The following is an 18,332-nucleotide window of genomic DNA, read 5'->3' as shown; positions in this document are numbered from 1 at the left end:
ACCTGTGTTATACAGTCTTGGTTCTGGCATTTGCATGCGAGTGTAGCAGGAAGGGAGGAGGAAGTACTTACTTCTGAAAGGCACAGAATAGTTGCCACCTTCATTAGCTATTCTTTTTCTATTTTCTATTCACCCAAGAGAAACTCCATGCGTCCTCTTAGTGCCAGAGAGCAAGAGCACACTCTCTTTCCCTCCCATTAAAATGAGTAAGCCAAAGGTATGAAATGTTCCTTTCGCCACTCACTCAGGTAAATTGGTTCTCAATGTTTAAAAGGAGAGAGGGGGAACAAGAATGATGCTCTGTGCCAGAGTTCTGTCTTAAGTGCTTCCAGTCCTCTGGCAAAAGCAGAGTCTGCATAGCCCCACCCAGGCTTGAGGAGACTTCTCCCCACAGCATCTGTTTAAAATAAAAATAGTGCCGTATGTCAAAGGAGGGGTTGAACCTTCCCGCTGCTCCTCTCTTGCTCCTTCTCTCATAATGGAGGTAGAAGATTTAATGACAGCGGAACCACCCTTCTGTGCTAAAGAGGAGAGTTTAGATTCAAGTCCTGTGATGGAGAGGAAGGACAGGAACTTAGAGGCAAAAGATTGAATTGAAAAGGAAAAAGGCCTCGTTTTGTCCTTTATTAGCTTTGTGGGCTTGGGATAAACACTTCATCTTCTAGAAACAAGTGGGCTTAAACTTAAGGTCCTTGATTCTGTCTTGCTTATGAAGTGTCTTTGCCAAATAATTCAATGTGAATCTAATCAGACTGCTAGATCTAACTACCAGTTTACAGAAAATACAGGGAATGGAGGAACATGTTAAATGACACCACGGTGATATAATCAGTAAAATCTAAAAGGTGAGAAATGTACAGGGCAAATCACTCTCTTTCTTTAACAAGAGAATGTCAGGGAGACAAGGAGCCCCACATAGTTTATTGAGATTTAAGAGAGTTAACCAAATGCAATGTGTGAAGTGTTTTTTCTTCTAATTCAAACAAAGCAACTGTAGAAATACATTTATGGGAAATCTGAGTCATTTGAATAGGGTTTGGATGTTTGATGACTTTAAAAATTATTGTTATTTTCTTTGATGTAACACTGACAGTGCCACTGAGAAACTCCTTCTTGGAGATACATACTAAAGCATGTATGGATAATAACAGAATGATACGATACAGACGTAGTATGTGTACAATTTACTTCAGAATAATCCAGCAGTAGAAGACAGACAGGGAAAGAGATAATGTAATAAGATCTGGGTTGTGTTGATAATTTTTGCAACTGGTCAATGGGTTTATGATATATTCTCTCTAATTATAATATTTTCTCATTATAATAGTCTCTCTAGCTGGGCGTGTGGCTCACACCTATAATCCCAGCACTTTGGGAGGCAGAGGTGGGTGGATCATGAGGTCAAGAGATCGAGACCATCCTGGTCAACAAGGTGAAACCCCGTCTCTACTAAAAATACAAAAATTAGCTGGGCATGGTGGTGCGTGCCTGTAATCCCAGCTACTCAGGAGGCTGAGGCAGGAGAATTGCCTGAACCCAGGAGGCGGAGGTTGCGGTGAGCCAAGATCGCGCCATTGCACTCCAGCCTGGGTAACAAGAGCAAAACTCTGTCTCAAAAAAAAATACAAACAAACAAACAAAAAAGAACACAAGAGGTTTGGTTTGGTTTGGACTCATTATCTTCTGCAGTTCTTTTCTACTAAAAGGGTCTCTGATTTCACCCTATTTCATCAGGTCTTGGCCCTCTTTCTTTTCTCATCTACTCCACATTCATGTTTCTGGAAACTACCTTCCTCTAATGTTCCCCTCCTTCTGCCCGGGGCACCTGGACTTTTCACCTGGGCAGCCAGGTGTCAGTTCCGTAAGGCATGTTGGACTGATTCCTGGATTGGCAGGTGCAGGTTTCTGATTTCTTCACCTGTTCACTCCCTAGCTGGCTCTTTTTCTAGTAGCTTCCTGTTACCTGAAAGGAGAGCTCAGAGCTTCAGGAGGAAGGTAGAAATCGGAGTGGAGAAGGGCACGCAGGATGCAATTACATCCTGACTCTTAGCATGCCTCCCTGCTTCCCTGCCCCGCAGCTGGGCAGTGGGCAAGAGTCAGGCTCCTGGGTGTCTGGCCCAGCTGTTTCTCCCTGGCAGTATGGAATTGGGCAAGACACTTGATTTTGCTCTTTTGTCAAATGAAGACAATAATATCCATGTTTTTGTTAATACAAAGCTAAGAGTGTGAACTCCAGAGCCAGACTCCAGAGCCAGGTTAGAATCCTGGCTCCACCTTCTATTAATGGTGGGACTTTGGATGTCACTGTGACAGTTTTCTCACTGAAAAACGGAAATAGTAACAGGACCTACCACATAGGATTATGGAGGGGCTTAAATAGAACAGTGTCTGGCATGGGGAAGGCACTCAGCAAATGCTGATGGTTGTTACTGTCTTCATCTTTGCCATCCTGTTGCACAAAGCACGTTGGGAGCTCACTCTAGTGTCTGGCACCTCACTTAAGCCCTCCTTTCAGGCCCGTTTTATTTCCAGACCAGCCCAGGCATCCACCCACCAGGAGTTGGGGCCAGCAGGGTGTACAGTGAATGTGTCACAGACCAAGGTCATGCAAGGAAAAACTGTCACACCCATCCCAGTTTCAGACTTTTCCTTTGCCCCAAGGCACTTTGGACTGTAAACTTTCCAAAGATGAACCTGGGGTGGGGTAGGATGGGACAGGGAGGAGGGAAGGAAGGACAGCCATACCCTATGGGTGTTATGTCTTGTGTGAGGTAAGAGACTTCCCCCAGGAAGACCAGAGAGGGAGGAGAGGCTGGAAAAAGAGAACAAATCACCCCACCCTGGCTACACCCAACTCCTCCTATGGGCACCTTGAGGCCACAAACTGTGGGTCAGGAAGGGGCCCCATCACGTGGTGCCTGGAGCTGTGAGTTACTCCCCTCTTTGAGCAGTGGTTTAACTCTTCAAAACTTTTGTCTCTGACTCATTACGCAGCACTGGATGGAGCCCAAGACACGTGGAAAATAAGGATGGAAACCAAGAAAACAATAAGGACGGAAAACAACAAGGGATTTGAATCACAAAGGCCACAGCCCTGTGAAAATTGTGTCTTGACCTAAGCCTGGTGGAGAAGGTTTGATGTGGGCTACGGTCACCCAGTGTCCTTCCTCAAAATTACAGCGGGGGATGTTTTGGTCTCTGGCTCTGCTAAGGCATCAAATCTACTTTCTGACTTGAGACCCCACACTCATTAATATACGGTCCTCCTCACCCCCTGTCCCCTTGACCGCCCCAGTGTACAGAATTGTGGGCAGGGAAAGTTGTAAGGACAATTGGGCCTTGTACTCCCTCCACTGGGTGTTGAGAAAGATCTGGAATGGAATTAGCTTTGTGGGGATTTCCAGGTGCCGAAACCCTGGAGCATGTTTGAACTGAACTGGGCTGTTTCCACCTGCCCGATGAGCGGCAGGCCAAGCCACGCCCGACTGTGCCAAGTCGTGGGTCCAAAGTGTCTGTAGCAGCATCTCAGCAAAGAGTGTCAGGCCAGATTTAACAGAAACAAAGCTAAAGTGATCAACAGCACCAAAAGCCCGGCTGTAGGGAGTGATCTATCTCCTAGCCTAGTATCTATTCGAAAATGTAAGATAAAGAAAAATCTTATTTCTGAGTAAAAGCAGTATGTGATATTGAAGATCTGGGCATCAGGGTCTCAGCTCCAGTGGTCAGGGCTGTCTGTGGGGAGAAAGGCTGGTGAGAAGAGCTTGGTCTATGGAACAATAGTTGGAGGGATTTTTTCTTTCTGCCTTTGACTTTATACAGACAAAGAAAGGACTTGTTGAAAATGACAGAGCCTACTCTCCATAATGAGAAACATATTATATTTAGTATAGAGAGAATTACATACAACACATTTTAAAGCAGGGGTTTTACACTGCCTCCCTCCTTCCACGATATACTCGAGGAATATGACACTTCCCCAGGCTCTCTATGGTTTTTTCAATGGAATGGGGATGTGAGGCCAATGCTTCTGGAAAGAACACTTGTGGGTCTGAAAGGCAATGATACGAGCTGGATTGTGTCTCCTAGCCTGTAATCCCAGCACTTTGGGAGGCCGAGGTGGGTGGATCATCTGGGGTCAGGAGTTCGAGCCCAGCCTGACCAACATGGAGACACTTCATCTCTACTAAAAATACAAAATTAGCTAGGAATGATAGCGCATGCCTGTTATCCCAGCTACTTGGGAGGCTGAAGCAGGAGATTCTCTTGAATTCGGGAGGCAGAGGCTGTAGTGAACCGCGATCACACCACTGCACTCCAGCCTGGGTAACAAGAGTGATAATCTGTCTCAAAAGAAAAAACAAAGAAAGAAAGATATGTTGGGGTCCTAACCCCCAGTACCTCCGAATGTGACTTTATTTGCAGATAGAGTCTTTACAGAAGTAATTGAGTTAAAATGAGATCTTTAGGGTGGGCTCTGACCCAAGGTGACTAAAGACCTTGCAAAAATGGAGAATTTGGTCACAGACAGACACACACAGAGTAAAGACAATGTGAAGAGAACTAGGGAGAAGAGGGCCGTCTACAAGCCAAGGAAAGAGGCTAGAATACATGTGCTCCTCACAGCTCTCAGAAGGAACCAACCAGGGAGACACATTGATCTCCGAGTTCTAGCTTCATTACCACAAGACGATAAATGCCTGTTGTTTAAGCCACCCAGTTTGTGTTTAAAGGCAGCCCTGGCAAACGAATACCAGGGGCAACAGTGATTCTGTAATGCACACTGTCCCCCAACCTGTCAGCCCTCTCCTTGGGACCTGCCATCAACAGCAAGGAGACTGCAGGGCTCCAGCTCTGTCTCCAGTTCCTCCTCATGAGCCACTATGGTAAACCCATAATCAGTGAGTGGGGAGACAGTCCGTGCTGGTCTGATGTGTGTCTTTTCTTGAGTACAGAGCAGCTTCTAGACAGCTTTTCCCTGTGAATCGATTGGCTGCCTCGGTTAGTGGTTGGCAGAAAATCCTAGGCTTCCCTTGGCTACAGCCATGTCTGGTTTCAGTTTCATGAGGGACCCAGCGCCATGACAGCTCACAAATGCCATGGCAAAGTCAGGAATTTACCCTGGATGATCTAAAAAGGGGAGGCATGAATAATCCACGCCTTCTTTAGCATACCATCAAAAAATAACCATAAAAATGGGCAAACAGCAGCCCTTGGGGCTGCTTTATCTATGGAGTAGCCATTCTCATATTTATACTCTTATATCTTTTTCTTTTCTTTTTTTTTTTTTTTTTTCGAGACAGAGTCTGGCTCTCTTGCACAGGCTGGAGTACAGTGGTGCAATCTCAGCTCACTGCAACCTCCGCCTCCTGGGTTCAGGCAATTCTCCTGCCTCAGCCTCCTGAGTAGCTGGGATTACAGGCACACACCACCGTGCTCAGCTAATTTTTTTGTATTTTTAGTAGAGACGGGGTTTCACCATGTTGACCAGGATGGTCTCTTAATAAACTTGCTTTCACTTTATGCACTCGCCCAGAATTCTTTCTTGTGTGAGATCCAAGAACCCTCTCTTGGGGTCTAGATAGGGAACTCCTTTCCTGTAACAAGCAAACACTTGGAGGCCAGTGAAAGACATACCAAGCCTAAGATGGGACATGATAGCATCTTAAGAATATTTGTATGTTTCTCCAACACTGTCTGTGGACTAGGGTCCCTCAAAGGATGGATGTGGATCTCCTGACTTTCCAACTCTCACTTGGACCAAGCATTTTGACAAAGGTTGGAGGGGTCCTTTAATAAGAGGTATAGGCGAAGGAGGCAGGAACTAGCCTCTTCATCTGGACCAAAGAAGGATCTCTGGTTCTGCAAACAAATGAAAAGCTTAGGAAGGCCTGGGCCTGACAAAATTCACGGGCTTCTAATCCTCTCCCTTCCCTACCTTAAAAACACAAAATTAAGGAAAAGACAAGAAAGGCGGTAGGATTCTGGAAAGAGCTTTCAAAAATGAAAAAAGAAAAACAGAATAAACACCACAATGTGTCCTGATATGTTAACGTTTCCCTTTCGTTTTGTGGGACTTCTTTTTTCTCTTTCCCTCAAAAAAAAAAAACCTAGGATTTTGTCTCCTCTAAGCAGAAATTTGGAAGGAAAATTTGACATGATCTCCAGAGCCGTAAAACTTCCTTGTACGCCGCCACTTGAGTGCTTTTTCTTACATTCCCTTAAGTAGCCAACCTACCGTGTGGCGAGTTTGTGAAGCCAGGAAGGGAGGCGGTAACCAGGGAGGCGCTGCAGGGCGGCTCCCCAGGGCGAGGAGGGTCAGCGGCGCAGCCCCAGCTCCTCCCAGCCGGCCGAGCGCTCGCTCGCTCGCTCGGCCCCTCCCGCGGCCGCAGGGGAAAAGGAGGAGAGACCTACATTTAAAAAGGCAGGAACCTACCAACGGCAGCGCTCCTAAACTGCGGAGTGAGAATTCCCATTTCTGAGGTCAAATCTAGGTCAAGAATTTCCTAACCATCTCCGAAAACCCCCTATTTAGGGGTCAAGCCAGGCTGGCAACACCCCAGATCATTAACTAAATCTAGCTGGATCTTCAAAAACTCAGCCTAGGAGTGTTTTTCTTTCTCTGGCTGAGACAGTGTTTCTCAGTGGCGTTTCTGTTACTTCCTGTTTGTGACCGGGCTTTCCTTGCCCCACTTCCTTTTTTAGGGGGTTAGGCTGCCTCGAGGCCATTTCCACTTAGGTGGATGGAGAAGAGGTGTGTGCGCGTTGGATTGGAAGGGAAACGGCTCACATTTATTTTTCTGTTGTAAAATGCTTTTCTCACTCATCATTCACATTCTTTCATTGACTTTCTACAGCAACACTGTGAGACCAGCAATATGATCATGCCCAAAATACAGATAAGGAAACGGAGGCTCAAAAAGATGAAACAAGTTGTCCACGTTCACTCATCACATAAAGGCGTAAAACCTGGATCTGCGGGTCTGAAATCCAAAGGGGCTGGGAGATTTCACGAGGTCTGAATCCCACACTGAAGTCCTTTTCATTGATTGAAGCCTTAAGGGAGGCCTAACTTTAACTTACTTGGCAAAACTTTCTTCGGGGAGGACTTTTATTCAGCCTTTATTACAGAGTGTATTCTTCAAATGTAAATAAAAGACTTAGCTTGATGCCTCCCCCAGAGGAGTGAGAGAATTATGAATGATGTACTGTTGCTCTTTTTATTTTTATTATGTTTTCGGCAACCTCTCTGCTCCGCCTTCTTTCACCCTGGCTATCCCAGGACCAAGCTGGGGCGTTCATTGCCCGCCGCGGAGCCGGGGCTGCACTTCCAGCTTCAGGCAGTAGGGGGAGCATGTGTGCAAAGAGGAGGAAAGCGGCTCCAGCTCGGGCAGGAAACGTCTGAGACCATGTGTCCTCACCCGGCTCCGGTTGAAAATTTAATTTTTTTGCTGCCTGAATGCTTGGAAGCCATGGCTCCAGGCTTCTCTGCAAAAATTCATGCTTACTGATTTGTAGGGTGGGAAAAACCAGCCTCGGGGAGCTGTAGAAAAAGATTTCCTGTGTCCACTGTATGAGAGGAAGTGAAACCTCCGCAGGGTTGCTGGGGAAGGATCCAGGCCTCCTGGCCTCCGTCCCGTGTGATGGGGAGAGGACGCAGAGGCCCTCACCCTGGGCCGTCGTAGATCCAAGAATCTCATGGTCTTCACCCGAAACCTGCCTGAGAAGACGGGATTTTGTATAGTCCCTAGCGAAAGAATTAGAATGTACACGGCACATGGCAAGAAACGTGTGTGTGTGTGTGTGTGTGTGTTTTCATTGTATCCCTGGCTTCTGGAACAGTGCAGGTGGCTGGCTTGGCTCCTGGTACTCACATTGACAGAGGCTAACTTGGGTGCGCTTTGTAAAGCGCCTTGAAGTCAGGTGGAAAAGACTTTAAGACCAGACTGACACTGGGAGGAGCTTGAGCTCGCGCTAGGGCTGGAATAACTTGGAGCGCTGGCAGGTAACCTCTACTCTGGGGTGTAGCTTTCTCTCATTTCTCCTTTCTCCATCACAACTTTAGTTTCTTCACCTGGGAAAAAAAAAGTTGCAAAACTGCAGCAGTAGAGAACCCCGAGGGCTGGCTGGCAAGTTTCATTCCCAAGACAAGAGAGAAGAAACCAAAAGTTGATGTTTGCCTGCACTTTGGATTTGGATATAGAAGACAACTGATATTCTCTTTTTGATGATGGTTATTTTTAGAAAACGTAGGTCTTGGTTCCAAATACACATGCGCTCTGTACTCTAATGCACCTGTTCCTGATTTTTTTTTTCTTTTGGTTTAAAATGGTGACTTCCTAGGGTATTTTTCTAGACCAGTAGAAAAGACGTTAACCAAAGTTTCCTGTAAAACTACCATCTAGGTATCTCTGCTTTCATTCTGCTCTGGAGTTAAAAACTCCCTTCACCCCGAATAAGTTAAAAAGGAGTGGTCAGGGTAGCTGAGATGGAAATGGACAAGGTGTGGACCCACTAAGTAGATGGCAATCATCTTTGGATCTCCACTGCTCACGAGATTTCCCCTAATATAAGATGATGCCTGTGTATCATCGGTATGTATCATCATAGAGATATCTATGTATCCCCAATAAAAAGTGCTATCTACATAAGGAACTTAGAATCTTTTGATAACAGTTCTCACTTCTCATGGCCCAAGAACCCATCAGAAAATTCGCCTTACATTTGCAAACACTCTAGCTCAGGTAATTAACAATTACCATTAACTTAGTACCCTCTAAGTGCTAGGCATAGGAAACAAAGATTAAGACCCACCTTTGAGGCTGGGCACCATGGCTCATGCCTGTAATCCCAGCACTTTGGGAGGCCACGGCAGGGGTGTCACTTGAGATCAGAAGTTTGAGACCAATCTGGCCAACAAGGTGAAACCCTATCTCTATAAAATTAGCCGTGTGTGGTGGTACATACCTGTAATCCCAGCTACTTTGGAAAATGAGGCATGAGAATCGCTTGAACCCAGTAAGTGGAGGTGGCAGTGAGCTGAGTTCATGCCATTGCAGTGCAGCCTGGGCAACAGAGCCAGACTCTGTCTCAAAAAAATAAAAAAATGGAAAGAAAGACCCACCCTTGAATAACTCGCTCTGGTAAGGGAGACCTCACATTCTGTGGTATGTGTGTTTCCATTTGTAAGTGACAGGGAGGAGTGTTTTGAGGAAGAAAGGCTTCACTCTGCTTGGCTACGGCAGTAGGTTCTCGGGCTAGGAGCCTCACTACTGGCGCCAGCCTGCCAGGATTGAATCCTGGCTCCACCATTTACTAGCTGTGTGACTCTGGGCAAGTTTCCAGATCTAGCTGAGCCCCAGTTTTATTATCTATATACCATGGGGAGAATCACATTCCCTATTGCCAGGGTTTTTGTTTTTTTTTTTTTTTTCTGAGGATTTAGCGGGTTGCACTCAATATGCATTGGTGATGATGATGGTGATGGTGATGGTGATGGTGGAGGTGGAGGTGGAAGAGATAGAAAAGGCTTCACTGAGGAATTCAGCAGGAGAAAGGGAACTGTGGAAGAGGGAAAAGCTTTCTAGATGAGGCCCAGTATTCAGGGTTTTAACAAGTCCTCTAGGTGATTCTGATGCACACTAGAGTTTAAGAACCACAAAGTCAAGCCAAGCTGTGGATTTTAAGATAACACATTGCTTAGGTTTGCATTTTTGGAGAGAACACGTTGGTGGCTGGATGATGGATGGAATGAAGGGAGGAAGACAGGAAGCAGAATAATGAAACTGAAGTAAGTGCCTACTGGGTCCAAGTGAAAGATGACGGGGCCTTGAGCTGGAGTCAGGGTGGTAAGAATATGGAGATGGTGAAGGTAAAGGTGCGTGATAGGTCATGGGGGAAAGGGAAGAGAGACAAAGGGAATACCTACTAGACATTAAAGAGGTAGAATTGGCCGGGTGTTGGCTCATGCCGGTAATCCCAGCACTTTGGAAGGCTGAGGTGGGCAGATCACCTGAGGTCGGGAGTTCAAGACCAGCCCGACTAACATGGAGAAACCCCATCTCTACTGTAAATATAAAATTAGCTAGGCGTGGTGGCGCATGCCTGTAGTCCCAGCTTCTGAGGAGGCTGAGGCAGGAGAATTGCTTGAACCCAGGAGGCAGAGGTGGTGAGCTGAGATCTGGGCCACAAGAGCAAAACTCCGTCTCAAAAAAAAAAAGAGGTAGAAGTAGAATTGGCCAGACTTAGCAATTGGGTTCAGAGGTGAGGAAGAAGAGGCAAGGGTGAGTCCGGGGATAGTGAACACAAGACTTTTAATACCAATGACTAAATAGTGCCTCTGTGGTCTTGATGAGTCTGTTCCTTTACACCCTCCCTCTCCCTCCTTCATCAGCTGCCAAGGAGACTGACGGCACAGATTGGCATCCTTGCAGGGGGTCTGGTTCCCCTCTGGAATGCACCACTCCTCACGGTGCCCTGAACTCTCTAACCACACCCACCACCTCCCTGTCACCCCCCATGGTCAAGGGAGTGATTCCCCACCCTCAGTTGCTGCCACATAGGCGGATGAGTCACTCTGCTGGAACAGCTGGTGGCCAATGTACTTCTCTCTTTCACAGCCTAGGAGCCCTTCCAGGGCCTGTCCCCATTCCCCAAACACACACACACACACACACACACACACACACACACACACCCCATTTTGACCTACCCTTTAGTGCAATGTCTCTTAGCAGAACCGGCCACCCATTTATCCAGGTTCAGATCTCTACTCCAAAACGACACTGAAGTTATTGCTGTATCTACACTGGAACACAGATTACGAATTCATTATGACTTTACTGTTGCCACATGTAAAGTAAAAGACTGTAAGAGGGAAAGGGATGATGGCTCCTCTGAGAAGGGAACATCTTCTTCCAAAGCAGTGTTTCTCAAAGTGTGGTCCACGTACTACCTCTTGCATCAAAATTGCTGGAGTCTTCGGTAAAAAGGAGGATTCCTGAGCCCCACCACAGACTCACTAAATCATGAGGGGTAGGGTGAGGTTAGAAACCAGGGGATGTACATTTCTAACAAGCGTTCCCTCATGAATCTTAACTCTCTACTGAAAAGCATTAGTGAAAGTGCTAGAATTTCTTTTTGTAGTATTTCTCAACCTACTACACGTTAGGGTGGCATCACAGTTCTAGGCCTTCCTAGCCTGCTAGGAGGAAGGCAGTACTTCCTTTCCTACGGGAGAACCCTATAGAGTTTACCACATTGGTGCTTACTGCTATTCTGTTCATTTCCTCGAGGTATTGCATGTGGAGGGGGGGCAGCATGCAAATTAAGCACATATATGTAAAATAAGTCCAACATAACTGTTTAAAAAGACAAATTAAATGCATTCTCATCCTCGTCATGATAGTGTTAGGCTACCAAATGTGCTCCCAAATTTCAAATAGCGGTATTGACCCACCACTCAAAATATTTCCTTGACTGGAGAAATGGATTTCTTCTAAGTGAGGTCCTCCCTCACCTTTTCCCCATGTGCCCAATGACTGACCACGGCCAGAAAAGTGATCTGTGCTGGCAGAACTAGGTTTGATGCTGTGCAAAGTTAACTGAGCACCTGATGATAGTACAGGAAGGCACCATCATCAAGGTGCTTTGAAGTCTGAGAAATGTAAAAAGGCAATAGGCCCATCAGTGCAAAAAGGATTCTGAAAAATAAATAGCGAGGGGGTTCTGAATAATTGGATGTGGTTTACTTGTTCAGCAAGTATTCATCAAGGTCTGAACATAGCATTGAGTGAAGGGTTGTGGAGATGTAAAGGGGAAAAGGCATGATCCACACCCTTGCAGAGCATGCTGTATGGCTGGCAAGTCAACACAGGCACCTCAACATTAAATACCAATACAAGGCAGTAAATGCTAATGAGTGGTTGGACATCAAATGCTGGCGCTGTTCAGGGGAGAAAGAGAGAGATCACCCAGGCCTTGCAGTCAAAGAGGGCCTAAAGCTGCCCTCAAAGTTTGCAGAAGATAAGGAGAGACGGAAAGGAGTGATGGAGCTCTAGATAGAGACCTAGTGAGCAAAAGGCACAGCGCTGGGAAAGGACACTGTCCATGCCGGGGTCATTAGCGCAGGGATCAGAGTGAAGCCTGGGTGAGGGTTGGAAATGGTAGATTTCATTTCTAAACATTTTTCAAACACTTATAATGTGTCAGGCATGCTGTTCAGCCCTTGACTGACATTTTCTTGTTTAAGTGTAGCAACAACATTAAGGGGTCAGTATTAGCTCGTGTTTCATTGTAACATGAGGAGGCTGTGGCTCAGAGAGGTTTGGTAACTACCCCAAAGCCACACAGCTAGTAGGTGGAAGAGCCAAAAGGCAAACCCAGCTCTACTTACATCCAAGTTTGTGTGTTTCTTGGGAGCTCTTTTTTGTCTTTTTTTCACTTCTCCAGATTATACTCTTCCTTGCAGCAGAGACTTAGCAGAGGGAATGAAGTGAGGCCAGGAGGCAGGGTGTTCCATCCTGCCCATAGCTGCTGCCTGGCAAGGACTATATTTCTTGTCCCACTCACATGGCCCTGGTCACGGTGCCAAGGCCAGGAAGGGGTGGCCAATATCTCCTCTTTAGCCTTCTTGGTCCTTCTGCTTTATGTCTGCAATTTTGATATTTTTGATCTGTATTTCCTAAAAGGCAGGAAAATAACAATGGAATTTTACTTGTACTGTCCTATACACTCGGCATGTCAAACGGCTCAAGTGAGATTTAAGTTCAACAGTGAATAACAGAAAACTCTCTCAAAATGGATTTTTTTTAAAGGTTAGTTGATTCATCTCTTAAAAGAAATCCACAGGCCAGCAGTGTAAGGGCTGTCTGATGGCTCCATGAAGCTTCAGAGAGGCCCTGCCTCCTTTCTTCTTAGTCTTCTACCATCTTTACTGTGCTGCCTCCTAGACCAAGATGGTTGCTTGAGCTCCAGCTATCACTTCTACTCTCCAACCAGAAGGGAAAGGAAGCAGGTAAGACACTATTGCTTTCTCAATTTAAGGGCCTTCCTTAGAAGCTGATCAGAGCACTTCCTTTTATAAGTCACTGGCCAGAATGTAGTGAAATAGAACGAATAGCTACAAGAATACTTAGAAATACAGTCTTTATTCAGGCTACCATGCAAAATCCATTACTAGAAAAGAAAAAGAGAATATGTATTTATGTAGTCATGGAGCAGTTTCTGCCACAAATCTATTAACTTCTTTGATCTTTATTATCATACAATCCTGTGAGTTGGATACAAGTATCCTCGCTTTATAGATGAGGAAGTGGAGTCTCAGAGAGGTTAACTTGTCAAAGGTCACACAAGCTGTTAATGGAGGAGTTGGGACTGAACAGTGTTCATCTGACCCTAAAGATACTCGGTTCCCGCCTCTACACCCTAGACAGAGAGTGCAAGAATTGGATTGCTATTCATGGGGTATTTTTTGGTGGGGTGTGGGGAAGTGTTTTTATTTTTCCTAGCTAAGATGTAGGCATACCCATCATACCTTCATTCAACTGAGAAACTGTTAACATTTTCCAAACTAAGTGTGGTTAGGAAACCAAGGGGAAACAGAAACCGCAAGGGAATGAAATAGCTGGGCTTAGAGAGCACGGAGTTAGTGTCCTGTCCCGATATCAAGAAGGCCCAGCAAAGGCTCACCTTAAAGGCCACACAGCCCTCGGTGCCTCTGCTGTCCTTCATCCAGTTGTTCTTAGACTTGCCCAGGGCGAGGCGTATTCATCAACGGACGGTTCCAATAGCTCAGCTTTCGTGATGTGCCTTTGATCTAGGCAAGTACCTGGGCCTCCTCTCCTTGCCGTCTCATGCCAGCCAGTGGGTCCACCCTGGGCCTGGCTCACTCAATGCTGCAGCCTCTTTCTGTTTATAAATCTGTGTCCTAACCTAAGTGAATCAGCACCAGTCCAGCAACCAGGCCTATAGAAAACCTCCATCAGGAAGCTAATTAGCATAGCAAAGGTGAAAGACACAGCCCAGCTGAAGGAATGTCAAAGCCTTTCTCTTCTCAGGTTACAGAAGACTTCTCATTTCCCCAGGTGCTTTCCGCTGATGATTCTGGCATTTCATCTCCAGCCAGAAGAATAACGAACCAGAGAAATCAGTCTTAGTCCTTATAGTAGTACAGCGGTCTCCGCAGAAGGCTGGCTCTCTTATAGCCAGATACATTTTTGTTTCTCAGTGATTTTCTCTCTCCCACCCTCCATCCCTCTTTTTGTCCATTCTGACTTTCCTCTTCTTCTCTTTACTTCCCTTCCCTCCTTCCCTCCCTCCCTCCCTTCCTTCCTTCTTTTTCCTGCCTTCCTTCTTTTTCCTCCCTCTTCTTCCTCCCTCCTCCCATTCCTTTCACCCTCTGTTTCTCTTGTCTTTCTTGCTTTCTTGCAGGGTGTGTGTGTGTGTGTGTGTGTGTGTGTGTATGTGTGTGTGTTTCTATACTTGCTCTTAGCCAAACGGCTAAGAATCCATGTATGTGAGTATTTCTATAACAGAGAAGACAGTGCCTGCACCCAGCCAGGAATGGGATTCAGGGTTCCAAATGACATCCAGCAAAAAAGTCTTCATCTGAACTAGAAGAAGAGAACGCATTCAGAAAAGTCTTCTTGGAAGATACGGTATGGGGATGCCCAAACAAATAGGCGTGGAGACAAGAACTTTCCAAAACAGAATGACTTGTTCTCAGGCTCTTCCATCAGACTGCCGGTCTTTTTGCCTTTGTCTAGGAGCCACCACCCTTCTGCAAGGAGATGAACAGCTACTTTGAAGCTAACAAAGCAGCCTGAAGAAGCTCTGAACTCTGGTTCTCTTGAACCTGCCTCCCTGGTTAGTTGCATGACTCAGGGTTTGTTTGCCAGAGAAATGAATGATTTTGGATCTTCTGCAGGTGTTTTTCTCTTTAGAGAAGTTTTAGGTTTTTGTGCAGAGGAAACGCTCTAGAATAAACTGAGTTCCTTCACATCCCCATGCAGACCTTTCAGACTGAAAAAGTCTTGGCTTGGACCGTACACCTTGCAGCCTCAGACACAAATGCCTTTATCAGGCCCAGCCCCACATAACCCCAATGTGCAACAAGAAGGTACTGCTGACTTCTCCTCCTCCTCTTCCTCCTCCTCCTCCTGTGTACACAGCCATTATCCAGCTTGAGTGTCTGTCTGTCTGTCTGTCTGTCTGTCTGTTGTACTTGAAAGAATAGATGCTTTGTTCTCATCCTTCGAGTTGGAACAACTTTTATCCACACTGACTTGTAAAGGCCCAGGATGCTCCTGTGGGACCTTGTTCATTTTCAGGGTTTATATGACAATCCTGAATTCAGCATTCAGAAGAGATGTCACTGATTGTCTGAGAGTAGGTGAAATCCTTTCTCTTACAAGATATTCCATTAAAAAAAAAAAAAAAACCAAGCCAGTGTCTACTTTATAGCTAGAAAGAGTCACAAGTATATCAGGCACCTGCCAGATTTCACTTCTTTTTGGAAAAGATGGTGCATTCCCACATATTATCGTGCAGTCTCCCAGAAGGTTTGCCAGGCAGGAAGCAGAATGAATGACACCGATTTCTTTTCTTATCACCCAGGTAAACTCATTACTCCTCACTTTAAAATAATGGCTGAAAAAGATGTTTTAAACCATAACTTATAGAAAAAAACCTGACCACTAAGGAGGATTTCATGTTAGATCAGTGAAAGTTAATTACTCCATTACTCCAGTGAGCCATAATGATCTTAAGCACCTTTTCTATTCCAAAGATCCTTATTAAGCATGTATTGTGTAAATAAATTTATGATATGCCCTGCTGGGAACGATAGATACACAAGAACTAGGCCTGGGCCTTAGAAGATAGCAATCTGGTAATTAGAAATGGTTGCTAATCACTGAGCAGGCCGTGGGTGCCAAGCACTTCAGCTCCCCTCACAACAGCTGGAAACCCCATCTTTTATTCCCAGCAAATTAAGACTCAAATAAATCAGGTAGCTTTCAAAGTCAAAGAGCTAGCAGATTGTAAGAGCCAGGATTCAGATCTGGATGTGGATGCCTCCAAAGCTGATTCTGTTTTCCACTACTCTGTGCCACCTCTCCATTTAGCCAGGGATGTTTATCAATCAGGGTCTTATCAGGAGACGGAAACCAGACCCCTTATTTTAAGCTGCTCACTAGGTAACTGAAAGAGTGTAAAGAGAGCTCTTAAGGTGTCAAGAAGATAACAACTGCGGGAAGCAGCTACTACCCTAAGGCTGGGGAAGCAAAAGGAAGAAGTTGCAATTATGAAAACTTAGAATTTAGAGGATGGGCCCTGTGGAGCTGGAGCTTGGGCCTCTGAAGAGCCGATGCCGCTTGCTGGTGCTAATGTCTCTGAGCTGAGAGGAGTCTGAGGCTCAGACTCTGAGAAGCTTGGTGTCCACATTTTGGAGGGCAGTGCAACCAAGCTGGTTCTGTAAGTGTTTGGGAAAACTACCAACTGGATTCTGCCACTGAAATGGGAAGGAGCTGCCACGGCCAGAGTGAAGGAGCGGTGCTGGGTGACATTCACGGGACGAGGATGCAGACAGGAAAGAACAAGTCTCTGCTTCCTTCTTCGGCTTCCAGCCTCCCTGTAGCCTTTCTGTTGGCAGAGCCCAACGCGGTGTCAGCTGGCAAAGCAGAAATATGGTTTGCAGGGACCCAGCTTCAGCATCATAAAACAGAGTTGAGAAAGTAGACCTCGAACTGAATGACAGCTACTTGCTAACTAGCCCAGGAGGCAAGATCAAAGAAAACATCACTGTAGGTACTGCGTGATCACGTCTCTGATGACTATATAGGTTGTAAATACTCTGGAATTGAGAAACCAGTTAATGGTTACATGTAGGGCTCTTACTACTGAGTTTGGATATTCTTGGGGGCACTCTCTTCATGCCTCTATCTCCAAAACTTTCCTGGCAAGAGAAAGATGCTCAGCCAGGACCAGTTAAACAAACAAATAACTCTACTGCTATAGGCTGTTATAAGCCTACATGTGTTTTGCTGCTGGAGTTTCAAGGTCCAGTTCTGAACCCTAGGGGCTCTGCTATTCCTGACTCAGCCTCAGAAGTATGGAGAATTAAAGGGACTGGTTACTCTTAGTGAGAGCAGATTAAATTGGTCCTCACTAAGGGATGACAGCGTTAGAGTCGGCCCTGACGGAGGCTCTTCCAGAGCTAGCTGGAAGTGTTCAGGATTGCTTCTCTACAGTTCTGTTTGTCTACTGCATGCTGTTTGGTCCTGCCTTCAATACCAGAACCACCATTTTCACTCTGGCTCCTGTCTCTCCCTTGTGTCTCACTATTATTAGACCTTGGATTATGTCCTTGTCTGGAGTTGTGGACACAGATACTTCCATAATCACAGCACATGCTTAGAAATCTGGAATAGTGAGAGGCAAGAGTCTGGGCCCTTCAGGTCCTGGTAGCTAGCATGGGTGATGCATGGATTCCTAGGAGCCCAGCATATCAGCTCTGTCAGAGCACTGGAAGGGGACTTAGAAATCTATTGATTCAACACCCTCATTTTATAGGTACAGAAATTGTAACTCAAAGGTAAAGAGTTACAGTTTGGGAATCACCTTTTCCAAACTCTGCACCTAGTTAGCCAGTCCAGATTATCTTACACAGTGTCCCATGAGTCCCTAACCTGCTTTGCTGAACATTTTTTGTTTGTTTGTTTTTTTGAGATGGAGTCTTACTCTGTAGCCTAGGCTGGATTTCAGTGGCATGATCTTGGCTCATTTCGACCTCTGCCACCCGGGTTCAAGCAATTCTCCTGCCTCAGCCTCCAAAGTAGCTGGGATTACAGGTGCCCAGCACCATGCCTGGCTAACTTTTTGTATTTTTAGTAGAGATGGGGTTTTGCCATGTTGGCCAGGCTGGTCTCGAACTCCTGACCTCAGGTGATCCACCCATCTTGGCCTCCCACAGTGCTGGAATTACAAGCGTGAGCCACCACGGCCAGCCTGCTGCACATTTTTGAATTGAATACAAACATTTCGGTAGAACATATTTGATGTGAGGCACAGAATTTTTGCAAATTGTTAGAATCCTGAGTTGAATTAAATTAAATATTTTATTTTGGAGAACACTGGAGCATTGTGGATTAGTTTCATCTTAAAGGTTTTATGTAGTATAGTAAAATATTTTGTTCTAAATATGATTGCTAAATGATGCATTGATCTACATATATAAACATGGAGTCATAAAAAACGAAATAAACATATAAAATCCATATCTGCCTTGGAACTATGGTTTCCTAATGTTTCCAGCTATAGGGAAATATTAAAGATAA

General features: G+C 45.6%; 2 long non-coding RNA genes across 2 annotated transcripts in view; one reads left to right on the top strand and one right to left on the bottom strand.

The window, feature by feature from the left end:
* The window catches only part of LOC144581964 (uncharacterized), a 36,274-nt gene extending 29,909 nt beyond the window's left edge, over positions 1–6,365 (bottom strand). Inside the window, exon 1 of the long non-coding RNA XR_013533481.1 lies at positions 6,236–6,365. This is a non-coding gene — a long non-coding RNA (uncharacterized LOC144581964). The remainder of the gene's footprint in view (positions 1–6,235) is intronic.
* LOC144581965 (uncharacterized) lies at positions 6,342–13,187 on the top strand. The gene is made up of 2 exons (XR_013533482.1): positions 6,342–6,751; positions 6,855–13,187. It is a non-coding gene; the product is annotated as an uncharacterized LOC144581965 (long non-coding RNA).
* Positions 13,188–18,332: the final 5,145 nt, after the last annotated feature.

The sequence above is a fragment of the Callithrix jacchus genome, chromosome 3 (genome assembly GCF_049354715.1).
Source record: "Callithrix jacchus isolate 240 chromosome 3, calJac240_pri, whole genome shotgun sequence".
NCBI classification, from domain to species: domain Eukaryota; kingdom Metazoa; phylum Chordata; class Mammalia; order Primates; family Cebidae; genus Callithrix; species Callithrix jacchus.
The sequence above is the reverse complement of the archived record's forward strand: the minus strand, read 5'-3'. Positions and strand labels throughout refer to the sequence as shown.